At 46.5% G+C, this 9618-nt stretch overlaps 1 non-coding gene across 1 annotated transcript; it reads left to right on the forward strand.

Moving 5' to 3' along the window:
• The first annotated feature begins 871 nt into the window (after positions 1-871).
• Positions 872-944, forward strand: TRNAR-ACG (transfer RNA arginine (anticodon ACG)). The gene has a single exon. It is a non-coding gene; the product is annotated as a tRNA-Arg (tRNA).
• Positions 945-9618: the final 8674 nt, after the last annotated feature.

Raw genomic sequence — 9618 nt, forward strand, 5'->3', positions numbered from 1 at the left:
ATCGGAACGAGGGTCAAGCTGGGCTCAAGTCTTTCACGAACCTGCTGGCCAGGCCCAACGTTCAAATATGGTTGGAGGAGGAATTTGTCATTTGTTCCGGCTGCCTGCGAAAGCTCGCCCATGCTTCCTGAAGTACACTGGGATCTGCAACGTCGACCAACGAATACTGGCAGACCGTCAGTGAAAAGGCACGGTCATGTGAAGTCCAGCAGTGTTCAGAAAGATGTCGTAGGAGGTCAAGCAGGGTTCAGAAAGAGGTCAGAGGAGGTTCAGCAGGGTTCAGAAAGAGGTCATAGGAGGTCCAGCAGGGTACAGAAAGAGGTCGCAGTAGGTCCAGCAGGGTTCAGAAAGAGGTCATGTGAAGTCCAGCAGGGTTCAGATAGAGGTCATGTGAAGTCCAGCAGGGTTCAGATAGAGGTCATGTGAAGTCCAGCAGGGTTCAGAAAGATGTCGTAGGAGGTCAATCAGGGTTCAGAAAGAGGTCAGAGGAGGTTCAGCAGGGTTCAGAAAGAGGTCATAGGAGGTCCAGCAGGGTACAGAAAGAGGTCGCAGTAGGTCCAGCAGGGTTCAGAAAGAGGTCATGTGAAGTCCAGCAGGGTTCAGATAGAGGTCATGTGAAGTCCAGCAGGTTTCAGAAAGGAGTCATGTGAAGTCCAGCAGGGTTCAGATATATGTCATGTGAAGTCCAGCAGGGTTCAGAAAAGTTGGTGCATTCATTTGTGCTCAGCTGCAATTCCGAGTACTTGTCAGAGGCCTTTGTGCGCGTGGCTCAGGAACGTGCACGTCTGCGACAACCGGAGACCCCTTACGTTGATCACTCATTATTGCAGCACTAAAACATATCAGTAGGAGTGATAGCTAGTAGTCACATGGGCCAGTGGCGTAATGGATAACGCGTCTGACTACGAATCAGAAGATTGTAGGTTCGACTCCTACCTGGCTCAAAACTGATTTTGATTTCACTTTTAGCAATATTTAATGAAGTCGCGTGGTCGCTTTGCTTCTTCAACATTTTTTCCTGAAGTCGAATTCATTGGAGTGGTAGTCCACCCCTTGGTGACGATTGAGTAACCTTGGTCACCTCTTTAAAATACAGTCGCGACCCTCGCGTCAAGGATTTGGCAACAGATTACGTCATCTTCCCGTTCCAAACCTGCTTTTTTAGTTCTACTTCCTTGAGGAACAGAGAAACCCAAGGTATCACCGCCATCGGAACGAGGGTCAAGCTGGGCTCAAGTCTTTCACGAACCTGCTGGCCAGGCCCAACGTTCAAATATGGTTGGAGGAGGAATTTGTCATTTGTTCCGGCTGCCTGCGAAAGCTCGCCCATGCTTCCTGAAGTACACTGGGATCTGCAACGTCGACCAACGAAGACTGGCAGACCGTCAGTGAAAAGGCACGGTCATGTGAAGTCCAGCAGGGTTCAGAAAGATGTCGTAGGAGGTCAAGCAGGGTTCAGAAAGAGGTCAGAGGAGGTTCAGCAGGGTTCAGAAAGAGGTCATAGGAGGTCCAGCAGGGTACAGAAAGAGGTCGCAGTAGGTCCAGCAGGGTTCAGAGAAGTTGGTGCATTCATTTGTGTTCAGCTGCAATTCCGAGTACTTGTAAGAGGCCTTTGTGCGCGTGGCTCAGGAACGTGCACGTCTGCGACAACCGGAGACCCCTTAACGTTGATCACTCATTATTGCAGCACTAAAACATATCAGTAGGAGTGATAGCTAGTAGTCACATGGGCCAGTGGCGCAATGGATAACGCATCTGACTACGAATCAGAAGATTGTAGGTTCGACTCCTACCTGGCTCAAAACTGATTTTGACTTCACTTTTAACAATATTTAATGAAGTCGCGTGGTCGCTTTGCTTCTTCAACATATTTTCCTGAAGTCGAATTCATTGGAGTGGTAGTCCACCCCTTGGTGACGATTGAGTAACCTTGGTCACCTCTTTAAAATACAGTCGCGACCCTCGCGTCAAGGATTTGGCAACAGATTACGTCTTCTTCCCGTTCCAAACCTGCTTTTTTAGTTCTACTTCCTTGAGGAACAGAGAAACCCAAGGTATCACCGCCATCGGAACGAGGGTCAAGCTGGGCTCAAGTCTTTCACGAACCTGCTGGCCAGGCCCAACGTTCAAATATGATTGGAGGAGGAATTTGTCATTTGTTCCGGCTGCCTGCGAAAGCTCGCCCATGCTTCCTGAAGTACACTGGGATCTGCAACGTCGACCAACGAAGACTGGCAGACCGTCAGTGAAAAGGCACGGTCATGTGAAGTCCAGCAGGGTTCAGATAGAGGTCATGTGAAGTCCAGCAGGGTTCAGATAGAGGTCATGTGAAGTCCAGCAGGGTTCAGAAAGATGTCGTAGGAGGTCAATCAGGGTTCAGAAAGAGGTCAGAGGAGGTTCAGCAGGGTTCAGAAAGAGGTCATAAGAGGTCCAGCAGGGTACAGAAAGAGGTCGCAGTAGGTCCAGCAGGGTTCAGAAAGAGGTCATGTGAAGTCCAGCAGGGTTCAGATAGAGGTCATGTGAAGTCCAGCAGGGTTCAGATAGAGGTCATGTGAAGTCCAGCAGGGTTCAGAAAGATGTCGTAGGAGGTCAAGCAGGGTTCAGAAAGAGGTCAGAGGAGTTTCAGCAGGGTTCAGAAGGAGGTCATAGGAGGTCCAGCAGGGTACAGAAAGAGGTCGCAGTAGGTCCAGCAGGGTTCAGAAAGAGGTCATGTGAAGTCCAGCAGGTTCAGATAGAGGTCATGTGAAGTCCAGCAGGGTTCAGAAAGGAGTCATGTGAAGTCCAGCAGGGTTCAGATATATGTCATGTGAAGTCCAGCATGGTTCAGATAGAGGTCGTGTGAAGTCCAGCAGGGTTCAGATAGAGGTCATGTGCAGTTCAGCAGGGTTCAGAAAGAGGTCATGTGAAGTCCAGCAGGGTTCAGAAAAGTTGGTGCATTCATTTGTGTTCAGCTGCAATTCCGAGTACTTGTCAGAGGCCTTTGTGCGCGTGGCTCAGGAACGTGCACGTCTGCGACAACCGGAGACCCCTAACGTTGATCACTCATTATTGCAGCACTAAAACATATCAGTAGGAGTGGTAGCTAGCAGTCACATGGGCCAGTGGTGCAATGGATAACGCGTCTGACTACGAATCAGAAGATTGTAGGTTCGACTCCTACCTGGCTCAAAACTGATTTTGACTTCACTTTTAGCAATATTTAATGAAGTCGCGTGGTCGCTTTGCTTCTTCAACATATTTTCCTGAAGTCGAATTCATTGGAGTGGTAGTCCACCCCTTGGTGACGATTGAGTAACCTTGGTCACCTTTTTAAAATACAGTCGCGACCCTCGCGTCAAGGATTTGGCAACAGATTACGTCATCTTCCCGTTCCAAACCTGCTTTTTTAGTTCTACTTCCTTGTGGAACAGAGAAACCCAAGGTATCACCGCCATCGGAACGAGGGTCAAGCTGGGCTCAAGTCTTTCACGAACCTGCTGGCCAGGCCCAACGTTCAAATATGGTTGGAGGAGGAATTTGTCATTTGTTCCGGCTGCCTGCGAAAGCTCGCCCATGCTTCGTGAAGTACACTGGTATCTGCAATGTCGACCAACGAAGACTGGCATACCGTCAGTGAAAAGGCACTGTCATGTGAAGTCCAGCAGGGTTCAGAAAGATGTCGTAGGAGGTCAAGCAGGGTTCAGAAAGAGGTCAGAGGAGGTTCAGCAGGGTTCAGAAAGAGGTCATAGGAGGTCCAGCAGGGTACAGAAAGAGGTCGCAGTAGGTCCAGCAGGGTTCAGAAAGAGGTCATAGGAGGTCCAGCAGGGTACAGAAAGAGGTCGCAGTAGGTCCAGCAGGGTTCAGAAAGAGGTCATGTGAAGTCCAGCAGGGTTCAGAAAGATGTCGTAGGAGGTCAAGCAGGGTTCAGAAAGAGGTCAGAGGAGGTTCACCAGGGTTCAGAAAGAGGTCATAGGAGGTCCAGCAGGGTACAGAAAGAGGTCATAGGAGGTCCAGCAGGGTACAGAAAGAGGTCACAGTAGGTCCAGCAGGGTTCAGAAAGAGGTCATGTGAAGTCCAGCAGGGTTCAGATAGAGGTCATGTGAAGTCCAGCAGGGTTCAGATAGAGGTCATGTGAAGTCCAGCAGGGTTCAGAAAGATGTCGTAGGAGGTCAATCAGGGTTCAGAAAGAGGTCAGAGGAGGTTCAGCAGGGTTCAGAAAGAGGTCATAGGAGGTCCAGCAGGGTACAGAAAGAGGTCATAGGAGGTCCAGCAGGGTACAGAAAGAGGTCGCAGTAGGTCCAGCAGGGTTCAGAGAGAGGTCATGTGAAGTCCAGCAGGGTTCAGATCGAGGTCATGTGAAGTCCAGCAGGGTTCAGAAAGAGGTCATAGGAGGTCCAGCAGGGTACAGAAAGAGGTCGCAGTAGGTCCAGCAGGGTTCAGAAAGAGGTCATGTGAAGTCCAGCAGGGTTCAGATAGAGGTCATGTGAAGTCCAGCAGGGTTCAGAAAGATGTCGTAGGAGGTCAAGCAGGGTTCAGAAAGAGGTCAGAGGAGGTTCAGCAGGGTTCAGAAAGAGGTCATAGGAGGTCCAGCAGGGTACAGAAAGAGGTCGCAGTAGGTCCAGCAGGGTTCAGAAAGAGGTCATGTGAAGTCCAGCAGGGTTCAGATAGAGGTCATGTGAAGTCCAGCAGGGTTCAGAAAGAGGTCATAGGAGGTCCAGCAGGGTACAGAAAGAGGTCGCAGTAGGTCCAGTAGGGTTCAGAAAGAGGTCATGTGAAGTCCAGCATGGTTCAGATAGAGGTCGTGTGAAGTCCAGCAGGGTTCAGATAGAGGTCATGTGAAGTTCAGCAGGGTTCAGAAAGAGGTCATGTGAAGTCCAGCAGGGTTCAGAAAAGTTGGTGCATTCATTTGTGTTCAGCTGCAATTCCGAGTACTTGTCAGAGGCCTTTGTGCGCGTGGCTCAGGAACGTGTCTCGGTCGAAGACCTCAAGGGAAGGAAGAAGAAGAAGAATCAGAGCAAAAATGTTTAATAGAATCGATTATACACACACGTGTGGAGCGAGGCTCGAGAATGTACCGCCTAACACGCAGCGGACAATTCCTCAAGACACTCGCTGAAAAATAAGTGGAAAGGCATTTCATTTATAGCAAAATATTAGACAAGAATCTGCGCTAAAGACATAGCAATACAAGGCCATAAGGACAACATCTCCCATTGTCCCGTCCTATAGAAGGTCAAATTTAGACAACAAGATGTAAGCATACTGATAGGCTACGCTTTTTTTGGCTATCTATCTAAACATATCAGACCCGAGCGCAGGCCGAAGTAAATATTCTTATACACTAGGCTAAATGGTAGATGAAGATTGGATACGTCCTTGGTTTAGGAGACATACTAAACACTACGAAGATATATAATTAATTATTCCCGTTGTGAAGGAGGCGTTTGGATGACATCTTTTTCCTGTACGTGGGTCGAGAGCATTTTATCTACTGTTTGGCACATTCATTCAAGGACTAATTTACTAGGCTAAGGATCCACCCTGCACGTTGAGCCTCGAAACCACATTTTGTCCACTCACCTCTGTCTGCAGTTGAGTTCAAATCAGTTTTCAGAAGCACGATATATAATTATTTCAGATGTTATGATCAATTGAGTCATGGGGCTAAAACCCTAATGGCTGACAGTTCCTTCCTTTGTCTTTACAAGACACCTCCTTGGAAAGACACCAAATTCATCAATTAGTTACATGCCAGGCACGACATAGCGTCACGTATGCTCAAAGAGAGATACCGGCCCTAACTGGTCGTCTAACATTCAACGCATGAATTGTTAGCCATAATTCGCGACGACGGCGCCTGGTCAAGAGATTGCTGCCGCCCGCCAGATTCCGAATCCACCCTCGCTGCAGCATAGGTGCGACCCGGTTGCCAGCCAGATTAAGGGGCCCTCTTTATGCAAGTGAGGTCCTCGCGAATCAGGGCAAACAATCGACGTTAAATGCCATCAAGCCCTGTGAATGTGATTTGCTGGGTGGTGTAAATAATTTTTAAAAGAACGTACACTTTCTAAATCACAGATATAATCATCCCAACTAAAATCATAATCATTATCAGAATCCCAAGCATCAAATAGGTTCATCGATCACCCCATATACTCCTTCCTTTTCTGCCAACAACATATCCAAAGCCACTTGATTCTGCATCACCATCGTTTGCATATGCATTAATTCGTTTTCCAATTGTAGTTCTGCGATTCAGGTTTCGTTTCCAATTCGTTCCATTACTAATGCGAGACTATCTATTTGCCAATCATTCATAATACATAAGAGGCGTTAGCCAGTACACGCAAGGGATTTTCAACACAAGTATTACAATCATCACAAACATCGATGCAGGCATCAGCCAGTAGCCAGTTCCCACAAGGGATTTTCACAGTCATCACAAAAATCAATACAAAATTCTGAAGCGCTGGTCACATCTGCCTTGTTGAAGGACCCATTCAGATCGACGGCCTCTGTGGTCAAGATCATGGTTTTCCAACGGCGATTTCTTCATCGTCCATCCTGAAAAATACTTTCTTACACACACCATGATCAATTCCTAGCCCCCCGTCCCACTAATTGGCATTTAGTTACCTTATCTCTCAGATGGTTGGCTTATTCATAGCCGCATTTCCTGTGTCGTGTCTGGAAATTCAAATGCCATATTTACTTTCACTAATTTCCGAAAATACCTTCCTTTTAATCATCTTCCCTACATCAAATAATACATGATTTACCAAATTTACCTTGGGAAAAATGGATCCCAGATAACAAGTCCCTCCCCACTGTTCGGGTAGGTATGGATATGCTTTATTTCCGCAAATAAACATTACTCCATGGGGTGGGATAAGGGCCGAGGCCATGCATTTACTGATCTCAACGCGGGTGGCGCTTGGTGTCCCCCAAGATATGGTTAGCTTGGTTACGTTATGCTGGGCTTGGTCATCTATGGTTATTACAAGGGGGCCTCCCTTTTCTCTCCATCTGGTGTCGGATGGCAGGGTATGGGTACATTCCGAGGTTCCCATCTGAACGTGTCCCTTTCCTATAAGACACACCCGTCCCTTTTGCTCTGTCACCCAGACTGGATCAGGTGGTTTGTCTAACAAAGCCTGCTTAATGGGTGGGGTATATCGAAACTCCCGGGAACACACTGCTGGGTAGATTTGGGCCTATCAGTTCCAAGGTTGTGGTCAGACATGGGGTACGCAAGGGTCCTGAGCACATATCTCGTAGGGACAGGGGTAGCACTACCATTTCTATCCCTGTCGTACTGGTGTGGGGAAAATGCATACACACCCAACACCGTGATCGGTTCTGTACTTTCGCCATTGCACGGGTCACAGTCCAATACGTATTTTCCTTTGGCTTTTTCTTGCTTTCGATCCGTGGGTGCGGAATTAATATGTGTGAAATGCATGGTGGCCTATAATCGTAGGGGGAGCTCTGTGACGTCATGAATTCACATTGTAGTAATCGCTTGCTTCAAACGACTGAGCCCGGCTAACATTTTTGCGTTGCCACAACGTTGCTACAACGTTTCACTTTCGTTGTTGCAACGTTTTGCTCCAACGTTTTAAGCACGTTCCAATGTCTAGTTGTGGGTATATGTCCACAACGCTTATCACGACGTTATTATACCTTTGCAGCAACGTTGTCACAACGTTATCGCATGTACGTTTGCACAACAATGACAGGAACATTCACACAACGTTGCGGGAACGTTCAAACGTTGAGTTTTGCTGACGTTTCCACAACGTTTTATCATAACGTTGCGTTAACGTTATTATAACTTTGCAGCAACCTTAACTTTACAGGAAAATTTACACAACGTTCCGGGAACGTTCAAACGTTGGGTTGTGCGGATGTTTCCACAACGTTTTATCATAACGTTGCGTTAACGTTATTATAACATTGCAGCAACGTTTTATAACGCCATTGCAGGTACGTTTACACAACCTTCACAGGAACATTTACACAACGTTGCGGGAAAGTTCAAACGTTGGGTTTTGCTAACGTTTCCACAACGTTTTATCATAACGTTGCGCTAACGTTAGTATAACTTTGCAGCAACGTTTTATAATGCCATTGCAGGTACGTTTACACAACAATGGCAGGAACGTTTCCACAACGTTTTATCACAACGTTGCGTCAACGTTATTGCAACTTTGCAGCAACGTTTTATCATAGCGTTGCGTCAACGTTATTGCAACGTTTTATCATAACGTTGCGTTAACGTTATTATAACTTTGCAGCAACGTTTTATAACGCCATTACAGGAACATTTACACAACGTTTTATCATGCTGTTGCGATAACGTTACAGCAACCTTTTATAACGCCATTGCAGGGACATTTACATAATGTTTTTTGTTTCATAACTTTATGGTTTAACATTCAGATATCAATAAAAACAGGACACTGAGATTTGTTTATGACATTTATTTTGCAAATCCTTTGTTGTGTTTGTGACTTCAAAATAATTTAATGGAGGGAACAAAACTAAAATTAAATATTTGCAGATAAACTATAGTGTCATAACACGTTGTAATACCAAGTGGTACAAAATTGAAAATTTGAAAAGAATTGAAAAAACAATTGAAATTTGAAAGCAGGTCGGTGGGAGGATGTCATTCTTCAAAGATCACCATAATCCTCACACCAGCAGTCCATCTGCACTCCATCAACTAGACACCTGAAGCAGTCGACATCTGCAAAAAAAACATGAAAAAATAAGTGCTTTTAAAATTGTCAAGAGGGGAGAGAATAAATAATCATTCTTCATAGTTATCCAAAACATGTATTACCCTTTTTTTGAAGCATATATGAAAGGCCATGCATAAAAAAACGCATGGTTAAAGCGCAACAGACAATCACATTGATCCCAGGTCAAATTCACCCATGAATGTGTTAAATGTCTGCTGCTCTTCTTCTGCTCCAATCGGTTCTTCTGATAATGTGCTCTTTAAAGTGGACATCTCTCTGGCCATTCTCAGAAAGCCTCCTCAGCGTCGCCGAGTCTGGCATTTCACTCAGGCTGACTGGCCCGGTCGTCAAGCAGCCATCAATCATCTTGCCTGGTCTCTCATCTCTACTGTCTCTGACATCAACTCATCCTGAGAATTCTTCCAAAGTAAATTGCTCTCTCTCATGCACAGATTTATCCCATCTCGTTTTCAGCTGTCATAACCTTCCTCCCGACCATGGTACACGGAATCTTGTGGTTAGACAGTTGCCCTGAAACAACTTGCCTTCACCTCCTGGAAGGCAGATCCAACGGAAGGAAATCTCATTTCCTTTCACAAAGCCCGGAGCAAGTGTGTGTATACCATCAGGAGACAAGGAAACACTATCTCTCCATGCTCAAGACTGAACTCTCAAACCTGTCTCCCTCTTCCACATCCTGGTGGCATCTCGTCTCTGGTGTTTGTTCCCCCTCCATCCCCTCCCTTACCTCAAAAGGCTACACAGCTGACTCCGCTCGTGAAAAAGCTGAATGCCTCAACTCTGTGTTTGCCTCAAAATCTTGTGGCCCAAACCTGTCCCTCTCTGTACCCACCGTACCCAGTCATAGCCAGCTGCTCCTAGACAATGTATC

This window comes from Myxine glutinosa, chromosome 9, assembly GCF_964187855.1.
Source record: "Myxine glutinosa chromosome 9, kmMyxGlut1.1, whole genome shotgun sequence".
NCBI classification, from domain to species: Eukaryota; Metazoa; Chordata; class Myxini; order Myxiniformes; family Myxinidae; genus Myxine; species Myxine glutinosa.